Source organism: Bos javanicus, chromosome 24 (assembly GCF_032452875.1).
Source record: "Bos javanicus breed banteng chromosome 24, ARS-OSU_banteng_1.0, whole genome shotgun sequence".
Classification (NCBI taxonomy): domain Eukaryota; kingdom Metazoa; phylum Chordata; class Mammalia; order Artiodactyla; family Bovidae; genus Bos; species Bos javanicus.
Window position 1 is genome coordinate 47,832,362 of NC_083891.1, and position 19,375 is coordinate 47,851,736.

At 48.7% G+C, this 19,375-nt stretch overlaps 1 long non-coding RNA gene and 1 other non-coding gene across 2 annotated transcripts; both read left to right on the forward strand.

The window, feature by feature from the left end:
• The first annotated feature begins 5,525 nt into the window (after positions 1 to 5,525).
• LOC133237723 (uncharacterized) lies at positions 5,526 to 17,961 on the forward strand. The gene is made up of 6 exons (XR_009733316.1): positions 5,526 to 6,040; positions 6,145 to 6,289; positions 7,175 to 7,361; positions 10,882 to 10,991; positions 16,362 to 16,447; positions 17,110 to 17,961. It is a non-coding gene; the product is annotated as an uncharacterized LOC133237723 (long non-coding RNA).
• Positions 13,974 to 14,046, forward strand: TRNAC-GCA (transfer RNA cysteine (anticodon GCA)). The gene has a single exon. It is a non-coding gene; the product is annotated as a tRNA-Cys (tRNA).
• Positions 17,962 to 19,375: the final 1,414 nt, after the last annotated feature.

The following is a 19,375-nucleotide window of genomic DNA, read 5'->3' on the forward strand; positions in this document are numbered from 1 at the left end:
GAATATATTAAAAACTATTGAATTATATATTTTAAATGGGTGAATTGAATAATAAATGAATTACATCTCAGTTAAGTTGTTTTTAAAAATCCATAAAGTTTATACCGAGAGGCAAAAGAATAGCCAACTCAATATGGAAGGAAAAGAATAAAGTTCGAGGACTGACACTATCTGACTTCACGATGCATTATAAAGATATAAGAATCAAGACAATGTGGTATCAATGAAATAACAAACAACTAGATCAATGGAACAGAATAGAGAACCCGGAAATAGACCCACATAAATACAGTCAACTGATATTTGACAAAGGAGCAAAGACAATACTGGTGGCTCAGACGGTAAAGAATCTGTCTGCAATGTGGGGAGACCCAGGTTCAATCCCTGAGTCAGGAAAGATCCCCTGGAGAAGGGAGTGTCTACCCACTCCAGTATTCTTGCCTGGAGAATTCCATGGACAGAGGCTACAGTCCATGGGGATCACAAAGGCTTGGACACAACTGAGTGACTAACACAAAAACAACACAAGGAAAAAGTATTTTCAATGGAGTTAGAGCAACTGTACATCCACAAGCAAAAAAAAATGAACCTAGACACGGATCTCACACCCTTCACAAAAATTAACTCAGAGTGGATCGTCAACCTAAATGTGAAATGCAAAACTATAAGACTCCTAGAAGAAAACATAGGAAAAGCCTAGATGACTTTGAGCATGGTGATAACGCTTTAAATAAGAACACCAAAGATACAATCCATGATAGAAATAATTGATAAGCTGGATTTGTTAAAATTTAAAACTTCTTCTCTGTGAAAGACACCGTCAAAAGAACATGAGAGAAAATACTTACAAAAGTCACATAGGATGAAGGACTATTACACAAAATACACAACCCTTGAAACTCAACAATAAGAAGATGAACAAACTGATTAAAACTAGACAACAGACGTGAGCAGGCAGCTCACCAGAGAAGGCAAGTAAGCATATAAGCCTCAGCGACCGACCAACAACAACGAAGCATATGAAAATATGTCCAACATCCTATGTCGCTAGAGAATTGCAAATTAAACCAAAAAGGAGATATCACAAGATTCAAAACACTGACAACAGCAAATGCTGGGGAGGCTATGGGAAGCCAGGCGCTCTCACTGCTAGTGGGAAGGCAAAATGGTGCAGTCCGTTTGGGAGACCGTTTGGCAGTTTCTTACAGAATTAAACACACTATTCAACTTCCCTGGTGGTTCAGTGGTTAGGAATCTGCCTGCCAATGTTGAGGACATGGATGCGATCCCTGGTCCAGGAAGATTCTACATGACAAGCGGCAACTAAGTCCATTGATTACAACTACCGAGGCCCCATGTCCAAGCTACTGAAGTCCATGTGCCTAGAGCCTGTGCTCTGCAAGAGAAGCCACTGCAATAAGAGGCCTGTGCACAGCAACCAGAGAATAGCCCCCATTCCCTGCAACTAGAGAAAGACTGTGCACAGCATCCAAGACCCAGGCAGCCAAAAATAAATGAAAAAAAACTTTTTAAAGAAAGTGAAATGACATCCCAGAGAATGCTGCTGCTGCTGCTAAGTCGCTTCAGTCGTGTCCAACTCTGTGCGACCCCATAGACGGCAGCCCACCAGGCTCCCCCGTCCCTGGGATTCTCCAGGCAAGAACACTGGAGTGGGGTGCCATTTCCTTCTCCAATGCATGAAAGTGAAAAGTGAAAGTGAAGTCACTTAGTCGTGTCTGACTCCTAGCGATCCCATGGACTGCAGCCCACCAGGCTCCTCCATCCATGGGATTTTCCAGGCAAGAGTACTGGAGTGGGGTGCCATTGCCTTCTCCGAATAGGAGGCAATATTTTCAAAACCAAAACCTAACAAACTCTTATCAAACAATCCAGCAATCATGCTCCTTGGAATCTACCCAAATGAATTGAAAACTTATATTCATACAAAATTCTGCACACAGATGTTTATTGCAGTTTTATTCATAATTACCAAGACTTGAAAGCAACCAAGAGGTCCTTCAGTAGGTAAATGGATAAAAACTTTGGTGCATTCAGACGATGGAAAACTATTCAACACTAAAAAGAAATGAGCTACCAAGTCACGAAGATACATGAAGGTACTTTAAATGTAAACTACAAGTGAAAGAAGCCAATCTACAAAGGCTACGTGCTGTATGATCCCAACTATACTACATTCTTAAAAAGGCAAAACTTTGGAGACTAAAGTAATCTATAGTCACCAAGGGAGGGATGGCTGAGCAAGAAGAACACAGAGGGTTCTTGGGGCAGTGAAACCGTTCTGTAAGATACAATGGTGGATACATGTCATTATACAGTGCTCTGTAAGATACAATGGTGGATACATGTCATTATACAGTGTTCTGTAAGATACAATGGTGGATACACGTCATTATACAGTGTTCTGTAAGATACAATGGTAGATACATGTCATTATACAGTGCCATAACCCATAGGATATACAATACCAAGAGTGAACCCAAATGCTGACTGTGGACTTTGAGTGATTATGTTGTGTTTATCAAATGTACCACATGAACCACTCAAGTGGGGGACCTTGATAATTCATGTGTGGAGACAGGGTGTATGTGAGAAGTCTCTGCACTCTCTGCTCAGTTATGCTGTGAACTTAAAACTGCTCTTAAAAATCAAGTTTATTAATTACAAAAAAAAAAAAAAAAAATCCAAGCCAAGAGAAGAGAAGGGCCAAGTTAGTTTATGACTCATTGCTGAATGGCTCATGTGGTACGTAACACTGGACCAGACCCGGTGGCTTTGTGATCTGGTTGTGAGCCTACATCCTAGTATCCCTTCACCTTCCCCATCTCCAGGACCTTGTTTTCAACCACACGGTGCCTTACTTTGGTTTCCCTTTTCCCGAACCACCAGTGTCAGGAGGTCAACCCAGCCAGGAGAGCGTGCTGTGGAAGATCTCTCAGCGAGGGCCCTAATCACAACTGGACCAGCGTATTCTGCGCTCGTGTTGAGTGGACCCACTCTCACCCTGGGAGTCGCCGTCTTCACTGGCCTCTCCCACACGCACTAGAAGACACAATGGCCCTGACTGCAAAGCCTGCTGAGGGCATTCCCCTGAGAACACTCTACATTCACCAGCACCTCATTACTCTTCCTTTAAAACATTTATTTATTTATTTGGTTGCACTGAGTCTTAGTTGTAGCATGTGGGATCTAGTTCCCTGACCAAGGATCAAACCCAGACAGCCTGCATTGGGAGCATGGAGTCTTAGCCACCAGACCACCAGGGAAGTCCCAGCACCTCACTACTCTTGACATAAGTGAATTCTTGACGTAAGTGAAGCAAACACCTTAACTCCATCAGATCTGAAAAGAAAACTACTAACTTTTACACAATAGTAAAGAGAACAGGGCAGAGAAAGTATGTGCTTGACTCAAATTTATTAACCTCTCCTTTGGGCACTGGTTCTGACTGTTCTGAGCTAAAAGCAGTGCATCCCGTGTGCTTAAAGAACTTGCCCCAGAACTTGGGCCAGGATGAGAACTGGTGCTTAAACAATAAGGGCTGGCTGGCTAACGGACCATATCATGGGTAGGAACAGACTGAGCTTTCAAGGGTGGGTGGCTCCACGGAGCTGTCAAAAGGCAAGGCTGGAATGAAAAATGGCCTCCGCAATGCACAGCTGTGACGACGTGTGGGGCAAATGCAGGACGAGGTGAGTCAGAGCTACCTGGACATGCACCAGCCTGTCCCTCCATGAGAGCGGGCATCGTGTGCGGGCATGGAATGGGTGGCAGTGCCCGAGGGGCTGTGTGCTGCCTGCTGCACGACGCCCACCTGGAAGGGCTGGTGGTTTCTTCTTCTCTAAGTCTTTTTTAAAATTGTAGTTAACATACAGATAACATAAAATATAGACAACATGAAATTTACCATTGTAACCATTTCAAGTGTACAGTTTGGTAGCATCATGCCCATCCACACTGTTGTGCAACCATTACCACCCTCCACCTCCAGAACTTTTTCATCTTCCCAGACAAAATTCTACACCCATTAAATACCAACTCCCCAGTCCCTCCTACCCCTGCCTCTGACCACCACCATCTACTTCCTGTCCCTATGAATCTGATATATCGGACGGGCTGGTGCATGTCCAGGTAGCTACAGTTACCCTAGATAACTATATTAGTGGAGTCGTACAGTATTTGTACTTCCGTGATTGGCAAGTTTCACTTAGCATGATGTGTTCAAGGTTCATCTGAGTTGTAGCATGTGTCAGAATTTCCTTCCTTTTTACAGTTGAATAACATTTCATTGTATGCACAGTCTATACAGACCACATTTGGCTTACCCATTCATCCATCGACAAACATTTGAGTTGTTTCCACTTTTTGCCTGCAGTGAATAATGCTGCTGCAAGCATGAATGCACAAGTATCCGTTCAAGTCTCTGCTTTCTTCTGGATGTTCTCCTGGAGACAGAATTGCTAGATCACATGGTCTCCACTTTAATGTTAGTTACCGTATCATATTTATGTGCTTTGAAAGCTCAGAAGGTCACCAATTTTTTTGTTTTGCTTTTGAAGTGAGCACAGCATAAAATATAAGTTGATTAATAAGTAAATCTCCCCTGAGATCTAGGTTAAAAAAAAAAAACAAACAGCCCACCATCATTATTCCATCTTGATATTAACAGATCATGAGGGGACATCCAAGCCAACTCTCTATTCAGTGTGAGATTCTGCCAGAGGACCCCCATAGCGCATGATCATCTATCCTGAGTGGGAGCACTCCCAGTGACTGGGCACTCACTACCTTAGCAGGCAACTGATTTCACTGCAGGCAGTTTTATCTTAAAGTTCTTTCTGGTGCTGAACAGAAACGTGTGTTCTCCAGTCAGCCACTAAAAAGGAAGAGTTCTTCTGTGGATTTTCTTGGCACAAGAGAAACCTGGGGAGGGTAGAAAATGCTGTCTTGGTCTCCAAGACTCACAGTCTTACAGTGGAGAGAGTGTTGGCTGATGTAACTGAAGTTACATAACCAACTGAATCATTTAGGGATAGGAGGCAAAAGGAGTAGCAACAGCTACACTGCCAATAGGAACTGAGGGAGGAAGAAATATCAGTGGCTGGTCATTGGCACTCACTCCCTCAGGGACAAAGGTGTGAGTTAGAAACCCCCAAACCTAGGTCTCTAGGCCAGACTCCTTTCTCAAGCCTTGGGCTCCTGTTCCAGAGTGAGTGAGCATGAAGACGGGGTCCTTGTAAAACATCCTCTCCTTCAGTCAGTGCCATGCCTGTCCGTCCTGAGTCTGCCAAGCCCAGGTACTGGTTGCCTGTGGAATCCAACCCTCCTCTCCATCCCCTGGCTCCCTCTGCCAGGAGACCCTCCCCATCCATTATGGGTGGAAACGTGTCCCTCCAAATTCACGAAATTCATATGGAACTCCTTACCCCTCGTATCTGTGAATGTGACCTCATTTGGAAATAAGAGTCGTTGCAGATGTAACTGTTTACGGAGAGGTCATACTGGAGTAGGGTGGGCCCCAATCCAATGAAAAACGGGAACATGTGAAGATGAAGGCAGGCGTCGGGGTGATGCTTCTACAAGCCAAGGAACACCAAAGACAGAAGGAACACAGAAGACTGACAGCAAGATACGTGGAGCCAGTGGAAGCAGGGGGCAGTTTCCCCGACGGCTTCCGGAGGAGCCGATCCTGCCGTAGCGTGACCTCAGACTTCCGGTCTCCAGAACTGTGAGAGAAGAACTGGTGTTTGAGTTCCCCAGGCTGTGGGGCTTTGTCATGGCAGCCAGCGCAAACCTGTACACCATTCCTCCCCAGACTCCTTTTGTTGTTCAGTCGCCCAGTCATCTCTGACTCTTTGCGACCCCATGGACTGCAGCACTCCAGGCTTCCCTGTCCTTCACCATCTCCTGGAGCTTGCTCAAACTCATGTCCTTTGAGTCAGTGATGCATCCAACCGTCTCATCCTCTGTTGTCCCCTTCTCCTCCTGCCTTCAGTCATTTCCAGCATCAGGGTCTTTTCCAGTGAGTCAGCTCTTCGCATCAGGTGGGCAAAGGATTGGAGTTTCTTAGGTAGACTCTAAACTCTGTCTTCAAACTCTCCTGTCCTCCCTTCTGCTGCCCTTTAGCCTCCACACAATCATCAGAAACATCCCTGAGACACAGAGCTGATACTGCCCCTCCTAGAATGAAGGCAGAGCCCAGGGGGGCTGAGATGGCTGCAACCCAGCAACACGTGCAGCACAGGCTTGTCCAGGAGCAAATGGGTGAACGGTGAGTGAGAGCTGGGGGTCACAGGCCTGGGTGTCTCTCACACAGGACAACCAGGAGACACAGTGCAGTCTGGTTTCACCAAGGCATCTGCTAGTAGTATTGTTGTTACCGTTGTTGTTTAAATTAAAAGCACACTTGCCCTTTACTGCCTTAAAGCATTTTGTTAAGTCTCCTTACCCTGGATCTGCTCCCCTCTGTCTGAGAACTGCCCTTTCCACTCAGGCCTCTGCGCCCACCTGACAGCCCCCTGCCCTGGGCCCATCGCCCATGTGCCCTACACCCTTGCCCTCGGTCCTCTAGCCATCAGGAACCCGGCCTGTACTCTGAAGGCCGCTGTCTGGGTGCTGAGAGTGGAGGCCTCTGCTCCAGGCTGCTGGGGCTCTCTCAACTGCCGCTTCGGGCCTCCAACAAGCCCCAGGCAGGGCCCTTCCCATCCTTGGGGTCCACTACAGTTTGCCAGCTCACCCCATCCTCCTTCGGCAGTAACAGCACCCCTGCCCCAGGCCCTTTCAGTCCACTACCTCACTGGACCCTCCAGCCTGGGCCCTGACTGGGGGGCTGGGTTAAGATACCTGGAGTCTCCAGCTTATCGCCGCTGCAGCGAGTTCCCAGTGAACCGTCTGTGGTAGAGCTGCCCTGAGCCCCACTCCCTCCTGCTGCACTGCACACACTGCCGGCTCCTGCCCTGCCCAGACCAGGCCGTGATGTCAGCCTCCTGGTGGAATCTGGCCTCGGTCAGTGGAGGAAACAGTAGTGACGAGGACCACGCAAGCATCTAGCGAGAGACCGACCTGCACTCGGGTCCCCGGCCCCCAAACACAGCAATTCACAGACTCCTCACCACCTCCTTGAAAGGCGGACACTACTCTTATCTCTGTGTTCCAGGTGAGGACCTGCGGGTCACACAGCTTGAATGTGGCGTGGCGCGGGTCCCGGCCTGGGCAGTGACAGCGAGCTCCGTGTGCCCGTCCACACTAAGGATCACATGGCCCACGTGGACCTGCTCAGAGGCTGCATTTTAACACGTGGCAATGCCTTCATCTGCAGAAGGAGCACCTGAAATGGTGAAAAGGTGGGCCCAGTGGGAGGATGAGGGAAGAAAGACCTCTGAGCAGGGGTCTAGCCCACTGCACCCGCCCCCCACTTCCTCAGCCACAGTGGGAAGGATGATGGAGCAGCTGAGTGACTCGATCAGGTCCTCGTTTGGGCTAACTGGGGTCAGTAGGGAGGGCCGGATGAGTGAGGGAGATGGGAGGAGATGGAGCCTACTAAAGTGAGGCAGAGCAGGTAAAGAGGAAGCCCTCCAAATGCCCATCGATGCCCGGAAGATGGCCTGGCAGCTGGGGGTGCTGGACAACATCTGTCCCATGAGATTCTGAGGCCCACAGACGTGGTGTAGAGCCTTCAGGCCCTCTCACTGGACCCATGGTCTGCTGCTGAGGGGCCTGGTAGACCCAACAACATCTGCTCTTGGACCAGAAGGCTGAGGCTCTGCTTCTCCTAGTTCATGTACGGGAGATCCACTCGAGAAGCTGCCGAACCAGCACCTGCACTCAGCCACCAGCCCAGCTCCCTCTGAAATCAGCACAGTTAGGTTCACTCACAGACTGGTTTGGTCTAGAGCAAGCGCTGTTTGGATCTTATCCAAATCAGACACAGGCCAGGGCGGAGAGGAGCTGAATTAATACACATCAGCCAAGAGCTAGTAAGCCAAGGCTACAATCCCAGCACCCACATCTGGGGTGCGAGTCTGGAACTTGCTCAGTGATGCTGGGCTCTGGCTCAGACAGTAGCAGTGCCTTCTTTCCTCCCTACACATGGGGGCAGAGCAAGGAGAACTCTAAGCAACAAGTATTTATTGAGCATCTGAGTGCTGGACACTGCGCTGAATGAGGGGGACATAGCTCACAACCCAGACTGCCAAGGGTCAACCCACAGAGCTCAGATTTTCACCTGTATGCCATCGTTATGTCCCAGGTACCCAGGGTCCCAACTTTCAGATTCTTACCCACAATCCAGCCTTAAATCCAGGTTCAGAGGGCATCTGCCCCACTGTGTGGGAAAATAAACCCACCAAGAGCCAGCAATAGTGATAGTGAGCAGTTATAAGTGTCATGTACTTTTCTAAGTGCTAACTTTTCTAAGTTCATTTAATTCTAAAGGAAATCAGTCCTGAATATTCATTGGAAGGACTGATATTGAAGCTGAAACTCCAATACTTTGGCCACCTGATGCGAAGAGCTGACTCATTTGAAAAGACCCTGTTGCTGGGAAAGATTGAAGGTGGGAGGAGAAGGGGACGACAGAGGATGAGATGGTTGGATGGCACCACTGACTCAATGGACATGAGTTTGAGTAAACTCCTGGAGTTGGTAATGGACAGGGAGGCCTGGTGTGTTGCAGTCCGGGGGTTGGAAAGAGTCGGACACAACTGAGCAACTGAACTGACTGAACTGAATCCTTGGAATAACCCAGTGAAACAAATATTACCACTGATTCCGTTTTCCAGTGGAGAACATGGAGGGACAGAAGGCTACAGTAACTCACCTTGCACGTCAGTAACTGGCAAGGGGACCACTTACTGGCTGTGTGCCTCTTACCTCCCCCACCACCTCTCACTTTCCCCACGATCCCACCCCAATCTCAAGTCCCTACTGTATGTTTCCTTTATTCTTCCCTCTGCCCTGCCACGAGCAAGCATGCAGTGAGCCCAGGATGCAGTCAAGGCTGCATCCTTGACTTGAGAAACAGGCTGGGCTCTAGGGTCAGCTCCCTGCCCTCCCTGCCAACTCCCCACCTGGATGGCCTTGTGAGATGTGTGAGATGCTTGCCCAGCAGGGGACTGCAGTCAAAGAGAGGACGATGAAAGAGTGTGCTGAGAGCAGGACCATCTTTGCACAGGATTTAGGACCATCTTTGTACAGATTGCCTATCTGTTTCTTCTTAGCCTTCCCGGGATGTAACTAAGGCAGGTGGTCATGATGTCATCCCCATCTCTCAGGTGAGAAAATCCGGGGTTGGGGAAGCAGGGGCTTTACCCAAAGCGGTCCTGGATGCCCCTCCATCCCCACCTCTTACTCCAGCCAGAGCAATTCTTCAAACCCCAGGTTTCCGAGGGAAGGTGAGGGCCTTCCCACGCAGACACAGGGCACAGGGGACTATTCCTGTTCCAATATGTATAAATGTGACTGACACGGAACCATTACTAGACTTTACAAGCAGCCCCCTTTACTTGAGAAGGGCATGAGAAAGAGTCTCCTTCAGCTTTCTCATCCCTCCATGGGAACTAGCAAGCAACCAGCTCTGCAAACCCTACACCCTGGGCTCAGCACCATAAAGAACTCCAGGGGAAGCAGCTAGAAATCTGAAAAGGGGAGGGGAGGAGGCAGATATAGACCTAGAACATCTTGGTCCAGAGGGCCCTGCCCCTGAGACTGCCAGCCTTGAGCTGCATTCTGAGATAGCCAACCCCAAGTTCAGGCTCTGTGCCAGCGCATTAAAAAAAAAAAAAAGAGTTCTGAAGACTAAATTGACAGGAAGATCCCAGCCCAGTAACTGCATGTGATTACAGCTGGGCTCCTGGACAAAAGAACTTCTCTGTTTCCCAAGGGAAGAGCCAGAGGATGGTTTTTCACTGGGGCTGTGGAAGGGTCGCAGGGTCAGAGCAGCCTGGAGACCAAGCAGTGTCTCAAGGGTCAGCCCTGAGACCCAGCAGTGATGGTTTTGGCCCAGGAGAGACCCCAACAGAGGCAACAGGATCAGGATAGGAAGTAAGGCACTTCCCCACCACATCCCTTCTAATCACCATCATTAACCTATTCTAGAAACCCAAGGGCTTCAACCCCAGGCTCCCTGGCTCTCCCACACCACCAGTCAGCAAACCAGCAGGCAGCACATGTCTAAGAGATATCCAATTAGCCAGCTTTCGCAGGACAGAGGGCGGGGGAAGGGGGCCCTAGTTCTAGAACAGTTTTTCCACTTGAACACACTGCAATGAGTTATTTTACCGACAGACCCTTGTCACACATATGCACACATGCGGATGTGTGTGGGGGTAGGAGTTGTGGAAATGGCATCCCGGCTTAGCTCTTCATTGAGCTAGCCAGAGAAGTGACCAGAAGTCCCAGGTTCTAGTCCCCATTCTGCTACTATGACGTTGTCACTTAAACTTCTTTAGTCTCAACTTTTGCATCTATAAAATGGGAGAATTGCTTACTCTCTTCTTCAGTCCCTGAAAACAGGGGGTTTTCAGGGAGAGGATCTGATTTAGAGACTGCTGTTTTCTGACCTAATAATCTTTCTTCCCTTATGACTTAGAAACCTGGGTGACTTACCTACCTGAAAAAATTACATTGCTAAGTCAGCCTTACAGATGGAGGTGGCTAACAGGATATATGTAGCAGTTTTCTGGGGGGTTCACACAGTGTTAGTTGCTCCGTTGTGTCCGACTCTTTGAGACCCCAAGGACTGTAGCCCACCAGGCTCCTCTGTCCATGGAATTCTCTGGGCAAGAATACTGGAGTGGGTAGCCATTTCCTTCTCCAGGGGATCTTCTCAACCCAAGGATTGAACCCAGGTCTCTCATATTGCAGGCAGATTCTTTACCATCTGAACCACCAGGGAAGCCCAGGGGTTCACATAAAAGCTCATGAAGAGTCACATCAGGTGGAGCTGCAGTAGGCCATCTTGGGCCATGAAGATGGTAAGGACGGTGGAATGGTGTGATAAAAATCCCATATAACTGTGACTATTTCATGCTGGCCCCAAACTGCCTATTTTTTGGCTTTCTTTACTGGAAAAAAATATTTTTTTGAAATTGCTTAAGACAGCACTCCCCAACCTGTTTGGCACCAGAGACCAGTTTCATGCAAGACAGTTTTTCCACAGACCAGGGGTAGGGGGCATGATTTTGGGATGATTCAAGCACATTAAATTTATTGTGCACTTTATTTCTATGATTATTACATCAGCTCCATCTCAGCTCATTGGGCATTAGATCCTGGAGGTTGGGGACCCCTGATTTAAGCCACTATTGTTTATGATCTCTATTGCTAACTTCGTTTTCTAAGTGATAGAGGACCCAGATGCATTTTCACTAATAACCTATTCATCCATGAAAGTCCACTCCATGAAAGTCCACGAGAGTCACAAACCTAGAATCAATGGAGAAACCTCAAAACACTAGATCTGATGAAATAAAATTGAGGAGAACCAAATGATGGGAGAAAGGAGCTGCCATCAGCACAAGAAGAGCGTAGGCAGAAGCAGCAAGTAGACGCTGGGGCCACAGGGAGGGCCTCACAGAGAGGGCAGAAAGCAAAGGGGGACAGCGGACACCCTGCTGGCCTCCGCCCTGGAGCAAATGGCCACACGGTGTCAGGTTCCCAGGGCGCCTCTGTACTTCACCAGAGGCAGCCATGGTAAGAACAGTTTCCCAGAACATTTGAGTTATGAGGGGCTCTGTCGAGTAAGCCAATTTTTAAATCACAGCAAGTCTTAGTACCAGTAAGAGCTCGTATCAAGGTCAGCTCTGCTGCTGACTGGCTGAGGGCACGTCCACTAACCTTGTCAGGTCTTTCTCCTTATTTATAAACTGGGGATAATCACGGACACTATTCAGAGTTGTTGTGGATTACAGATAATGTTTATTAAACTACACACTTTGCACAACACTTGCCACATAGTAAATGCTCAGTAAACAGCTCAACAAACTAATGGGCTTCCCAGGTGGCTCTACTGGTAAAGAACCCACCTGCCAATGTGGGAGATGGAAGAGATGCAGGCTCGATCCCTGAGTCGGGAGGATCCCTGGAGGAGGGCGCGGCAAGCCACTCAGTATCCCTGCCTGGAGAATCCCATGGACAGGGGAGCCTGGTGGGCTGCAGTCCATACGGTCACAAAGAGTCAGACATGACTGAAGTGACTGAGTACACAGACTAATACATACTCTACACAGTAAAGGGCAATTATAATGAAATCATTAAAGGATCCCATATACTTTATTAACTCAGGCAACTACTTTCATTTTATATATATATGAAACACTTTCAGCAGAATATAGGTTGGGCTTGTGATTGGGACTGCTGCTGCTGCTGCTAAGTCGCTTCAGTCGTGTCCGACTCTGTGCAACCCCATAGATGGCAACCCACCAGGCCCCTCCATCCCTGGGATTCTCCAGGCAAGAACACTGGAGTGGGTTGCCATTTCCTCCTCCAATGCATGAACGTGAAAAGTGAAAGTGAAGTCACTCAGTCGTGTCCGACTCCTAGTGACCCCGTGGACTGCAGCCTACCAGGCTCCTCCATCCATGGGATTTTCCAGGCAAGAGTACTGGAGTGGGTTTCCATTGCCTTCTCAACAATCGCAAACGGCTACCCTCTTCTCCCATTTTTGTTCCCACTTGCTCCCAATCTCTTGGTCCTTAAACGAACACACCAACTGACATGTTCTGTTAAGGGGACATACATCTCAGTCAAAGGCTTTTGAACAGCAGGGCAGGAAGCGGTGGACTATGGAAGCGCTTCCCTAACACCGAGGGCCAAGGATTTTAAATTGTATGTGCATGACCCCTTCCCCACCGTCACTGGAAGTACCTGTGGGCAAAGCATGTATGTCGTATACCCTCCCATCCTCCAGGTGCCATATGGGGCTTCGTCCAGAGTAGTGGCCAGTCTGTGTTCCCTGAGAGAGTGACTGTCCTCGTCCAGATCGTTAGCACTCCACTCTGTACCCAAAAGCACAGAGACAGCACCCCCTCTCTGTCTCCAGATCTGAGGACAGCCACCCTCAGAAGAGCCCAAGCACAGCTGACTAGGCCAGGAGGTTGGACAGGCATTTGGGAATTAAAAGGCCAGTGTTCCATGTACAATCGGAGAAGAGAGAGATGCTAGCTCCACCATTTGGGGCAGGTGCCTTTACATTTCTGAGAGTTTGTGGGTGAACCAGCTCAACCCATTCCCCTTTTGACCAGTTCTCCAGTCACTAACTATGGTCTGAAAGAATTAGCCAAGAATTAGGTTTCAGGCCAGAGAAGGCAATGGCACCCCACTCCAGTACTCTTGCCTGGAGAGTCCCATGGATGGAGGAGACTGGTGGGCTGCAGTCCATGGGGTCACTAGGAGTTGGACACGACTGAGCAACTTTGCTTCCACTTTTCACTTTCATACATTGGAGAAGGAGATGGCAACCCACTCCAGTGTTCTTGCCTGGAGAATCTCAGGGACAGGGGAGCCTGGTGGCTGCCGTCTATGGGGTCACACAGAGTCGGACATGACTGAAGTGACTTAGCATAGCATAGCATAGGTTTCAGGCAATAATAATAATAATAATAAACAATGTAAGTACTGACACTGTTAGGATGACTTGAAGTACCTGTGGCAAGGGGGAAGCTAGGAACAAGCAGACTGATGCAATCTGAAGATAATTATAAGATAATAATATATAAGATATAAGATAATAATATATTAATATTGTAATATATTATAATTATATTATAATTATATAACAACAATATTATAATATAATGTTATATTAATATATGATATAATATTATTGTAATTATTATATATTAATATATTACATATAATATAATAATATATAATATAATAATAATAATATAAGGTAATAGGATAATAATAAGATAATGATCTGAAGATAATTCATAAATCTCCAGTTCTCCAGGGCTTCCCTGGTGGCTCAGATGGTAAAGCGTCTGCCTGCAATGCAGGAGGCCCAGGTTCGATCCCTGGGTCAGGAAGGTCCCCTAGAGAAGGAAATGGAAACCCACTCCAGTACTCTTGCCTGGAAAATTCCATGGACGGAGGAGCCTGGTAGGCTACAGTCCTTGGGTTTGCAAAGAGTAGGACACGACTGACTGAGCAACTTCCCTTTTCTTTTTCCAGTCACTAAGAAGGAAAGGCACATGTCATGGTCTTACTTGTAATGGCCTCTTCCAAACACCATGAATTATCTTCAGATTGCATCAGTCTGCTTGCTACTAGCTTACCCCTTGCCACAGATACTTCAAGTTATCCTAACAGTGTCAATACTTACATTGTTTATTATTTTTATTATTATTGCCTGAAACCTAATCCTTGGCTAATTCTTTCAGACCATAGTTAAACAGGCGCTCCATTTTATTAAACTCTGCTTGGCTATCAGATTTTCATTAGACTAGTCTTTGCTTTCTAGTGACTAAAGGGAGAAATAGGAAAATCAGGAAAAGAAAAAAGTATAAAAAACGGAGGTAACTTTATGGGTGGGCCAGTGGCACAGACTCCGCGTTCCCAGCACAGGGGCCTGGGTTCAAGCCCTGGTCAGATCCCACATGCCACACTAAGGGTTCATGTGCCACAACTAACGGTCCCACGCGCTGAAAGTAAGACCCAGTGCAGCCAAATACAGTAAATAAATAAATACGTATTTTAGAAAGCCACAAAGAAAAATGCTACCTGGGAGGTATTATAAAACTTGTAGACATGGCGAGTGAACGGGGGTCCCTTCCCTCTCCTCTCCCTCACAAAATGAGAGAGCAGGAGTTGAAACATTGTAACGAGCAGGACATCTACGGGCACAGCTTCTTCTTCCACAGATGAAGCCCAGTTTGAACAGTTGGCTTGAGGAGGGAGGGCGAACCCGGTGAGGCGCTATGCTGTAGCAATGGGAGGAGAGGAACATACACCAAGGAGGCAGGTGCGAGGGCTGAGAAGGCTCTGGAGGGCCCCTCAGGGAACCAGAAGAGGCTTCCAGCCTCTCCACGAGTGAAGAGCTTGCCAGGAAGCAAGAGTGGATGGTTGGGCAGTGTTCTCCAAGCGTGTGGCTCCTCAGCCCAGGGAGAAGAACCATCCAGGAAAGTATGGCCTCGGGCAATAAGTAGCAGCAACAATCATATTAGCCAAGGTGTTAATTGTGTCCCACCTCCCTGGGCCTTGGTTTCTTCATCTGTACCATGGGAGGAGGGGCTAGAAGATTTCCAAGGCTACTTGCTGGTTCTGACCATGGGCGAGTTCATTCTGAGCCTGAGAAGAAATCCTCCTAGCCCTGCTTCCTGAGGAGAGGGCTCTGTGTGCCCTCTGCCTGGCACAGGCGACCCCGGGCCCTTGTGTGCCCTCTGCCTGGCACAGGCAACCCTGGGACCTTGCCCAGTTGAGGATGTGGGGCTGCTGGCCTTCTGGTATCTGGGCAGGGGTTGTAGTGGGCTGGGAGGGGGAGGCAGGGCCTCTTCTGTCCTTTGCTCACCTCTGCCTCCTCCTCCCGGGTCAGCCCCCTCCTCACCACCCCACCCCACCCTCTGGCTTGACAGTGGTTGCCAAGGGGGGAGGCTGAGGCAGGAAGGGCAGGAGCGGCCCTGGTGAGTAGTGGTGCCGCCCACTGCCCACCCACAACCTCCTCAGAGGTCAGGAGTCAGGAGACTCTGAGCAGGAGTAAAACCAAAGACAGAGGTTCCAGCTCAGAGGGCACTGGACACACACACACAGACGTGCACACCCACAGGTGTACACATGCACGCGCACAGCTATGCCTCCACTAATACATGCTCATACGCCCACACACTCACATCTATGCACACACTCACATCCACACACTCACACACACATTCAAACACACACATCCACACACACTCACACACATACATACACACACTCACATCTATACACGCACACACATCCACACACACACATCCATACAATCTCACACACATACATCCATACACACACACACTCACACACACACACACGTACACACACACCCATAAACACACATACTCATATCCACACACACTCACACACATACATTCTCACACACATATCCATACACACTCACGTACATATTTACATCCACACACACATACTCACTTACATACACACACATCCACACACACACACATACTCACATCCACACACACACACACTCATGCACACACACATCCATACACACTCACACATCCATACACACTCACACACATACATTCTCACACACACACACACTCACTTCCACACACTCACACACACACACTCTAGGCTTAACAACAAGGTTACTTCTTCCCCCTTCCTTTACCCCCTCCCCCTCCCAGAAAGAATCCATCTGGCTCTGCAGGGGCAGCCACAGACCTTCAGACCATCTGGAAACAGCAGCCCGGAAGAGCCGGCCAGATTGCAGGTAAAGACAGCCAGGGTCAGGGGAAGGGACGGGGGAGAACAAGGAAGCTGCCAGATTATAGTCAAAATGCCCTGTTCATCCCCCTCCAATCTGCCACCCCTCAAATGCCCCCCAAGCCCTCTCGCCTGCCTGGGCAGCTCGCCCCAACTCCAGCTTCCTTCCTGCTCGCCCACCCGCTCCTGCCCCGTTGACACCAGCGCCAACTCTGGCGACATCCAGAAACAGCCACACAGAGTCTAATTTTAGCTCCAATCTTCCCTGGCCATGCTTGTGTGGTTTCTAATTATTTTATTCCCAAGATTTACTTTGATGGATAGTTATACATTTTCCAATTTACTGTACAGTGTCGTGTAAAGTGCCCTTTAAAAAAAAGAAGTGTGGATTAGTCCGTGCTGTTAATTTCCCCAGTTCTAAGGAGAAATCTGCAGATAATCACCCGCCCTCGAAGCTCTGATTCAATCCCCATTTCCTTTAATACTAATAAAACGGACAGTTCATTTATAAGAAGTTCCCTAAAAGAGGGTATTGAAAAACATTATATTTCTTTTAAAGTTGTTAAAGGGCATAAATCCATTACTCAGATAGAGATCGCTTAATAATTTAATGCCTTTGGCTTGGCATTGTTCCCGGAATATTTTCACTTTATCTGTCTTTATTTTCAGGTTGGAACAAATTGAGGAATAATCAGCTCTGTTGGCGGGAAGTGTCCAAGAGTCCATAGCAGGGAGCGGGGGGGGGGGAAATGGGAGGCTGGGAGAAAAGGGGAGGGCTGGTGGGGGGAGGGTGGTTGGGGAGGGCGTTCAGCCCCCCGAGACTGTCTGTCTCCTGCACAGGCCTTCAGTCTGGGGAGCTGCCCTGCCCCACTGCGGCTGAGGGCCAGCCCTGCTGCTCCAGCCTTCCCTTCGGGCCTCCACGTGGTGGGGCATGTGTCCTGCACTGCAGCCTGCCCAGCTCTGCCTCCCGGAAGCAGGGAGCAGCCTGGGAGGCTCTCACCCCACAGCCTCCCTCCACCCAGCCAGGCAAGCAGATGGGAGGGTCCACAGACAGAGTCTTTCTGCAAAGGGGATTAGTTTGCATTTTCTAAATAAAATCATTTACATGATGTATTAACCCAACCCCGTAATTAAAATCATTAACGTTTCTTTGTGCAGATTAGCAATAAAGAGAAACTCAGGGCAGGAATCAACATTCCTTCTCACAGGCTCATCAAACAACTCCCTCCTGAAGAAGGCTTGGAAGCCTCCTCCCCCGCCTCCTCACCACGGAGCCCTGCCGGTCCCCTAGTCAAGGACCCTCGGCTGACTCACGGTACAAGTGCTCCGGGAATGTCTGCCCCGACCCCGCCAGAAGCCGCACGGAGCGGGAACCAAAACATTGGGAAAGCAACCCTGGACTGGATAGAAAGTTAGCTGAGCTTAAACCATGACTCTCTGACTCTCTGGTTAAATTTCTGTGTATTCCTTCTCCCCTCTGGTCCTCAGTTTCCCCCTTAAAATTAAACCAAATTGACTAAAGTGGTGCTTCAGCACTCTTCCTAGTTTCCCAGCACCGTGGCAGGTGTGCTGTCTCTGTGGGTGGGACAGAGTTTGGCCATGGCTGGTACTCATAACATGTTTGCTGAAGGGAATTGAAGTGAACCCGCCAGACCAGTGAGGGGATGGGCGTGGGGGAAGATGGGAACATCACCACATCCAGTGCAGGGATGTGAGCTGCCAGTGGGTCCCTGCCAGAGGCCAGCCTGAGACCAGCACCATGGAGCCGTCACCCCCGGCCACACTAGGGTGTGCCACCTCCACAGGCCCCGCCCACAGAGTGACCTCATCTGGACTCAGGGCAAAGAGGGAGAGTTAAGGAAGGCTGCCAGGGGTCGCAGAGCCAGGGGACCTGACATGCAGGAGCCCCACCTGGAGGAGTCTCATTACACACAGCGAGGGATGCCAACAGTCATATCAAAGAATCCTAAGAGCTGCTGGAAGAGGGGAAGGGGCGAATGTCATAGTGTTGCAGGAAAAAGTGGGCATGAGAGGACGGTTACATCCCAGGTCTCAGGTGAGTCCCTGGGACAGGCCACCAAGTGTGGGTTCTTGGTTTCACACAGGAAAGAATCCAAGAGTGAGCCACAGTAAAGACGATGAAGATTTATTTAGAGATAGAGATATACATCCCATAGACATACATTCCATAAGGACATTCCAAAGGTCTGTGTAGTCAAAGCTATGGTTTTTCCAGTAGTCATGTATGTATATGAGAGTTGAACCATAAAGAAGGCTGATCATCGAAGAATTGATGCTTTTAAGCTGTGGTGTTGGAGAAGACTCTTGAGAGTCCCTTGGACAGCAAGGAGATTCAACCAGTCAATCCTAAAGGAAATTAGTCCTGAATATTCATTGGAAGGACTGATGCTGAAGCTGAAACTCCAATACTTTGGCCACCTGATGTGAAGAACTGACTCACTGGAAAAGACCCTAACACTGGGAAGGGTTGAGGGCAAGAGGAGAAAGGAGAGACAGAGGATGAGACGGTTGGATGGCATCACTGACTCAATGGACATGAGTTTGAGCAAACTCCGGGAGATGGTGAAGGACAGGGAAGCCTGGCGTGCTGCAGTCCATGGGGTCACAAAGAGTCGGACGAGACTGAGTGACTGAACAACAACAACATTCCATAGATGGAACGTGATCTGTCTCAGAAACGGAGAATGGCCCCGGAAGGAACACACTCCACAGAGGGAGTATAAAGCATCTCAAAAGGGAAGAGGCCCCCAAATATTGGGTGGTTAGTTTTTATGGGCTAGGTAATTTCATAGGCTAATGCCTGGGATTATTATTCCAATTGTCTTGAAGAGGGGTGGGGATTGCCAGGAACGGGCACCACCCACTTTCTGGCCTTACATGGCTAGCCTTAGAACTGTCATGGCACTGTTAAGCA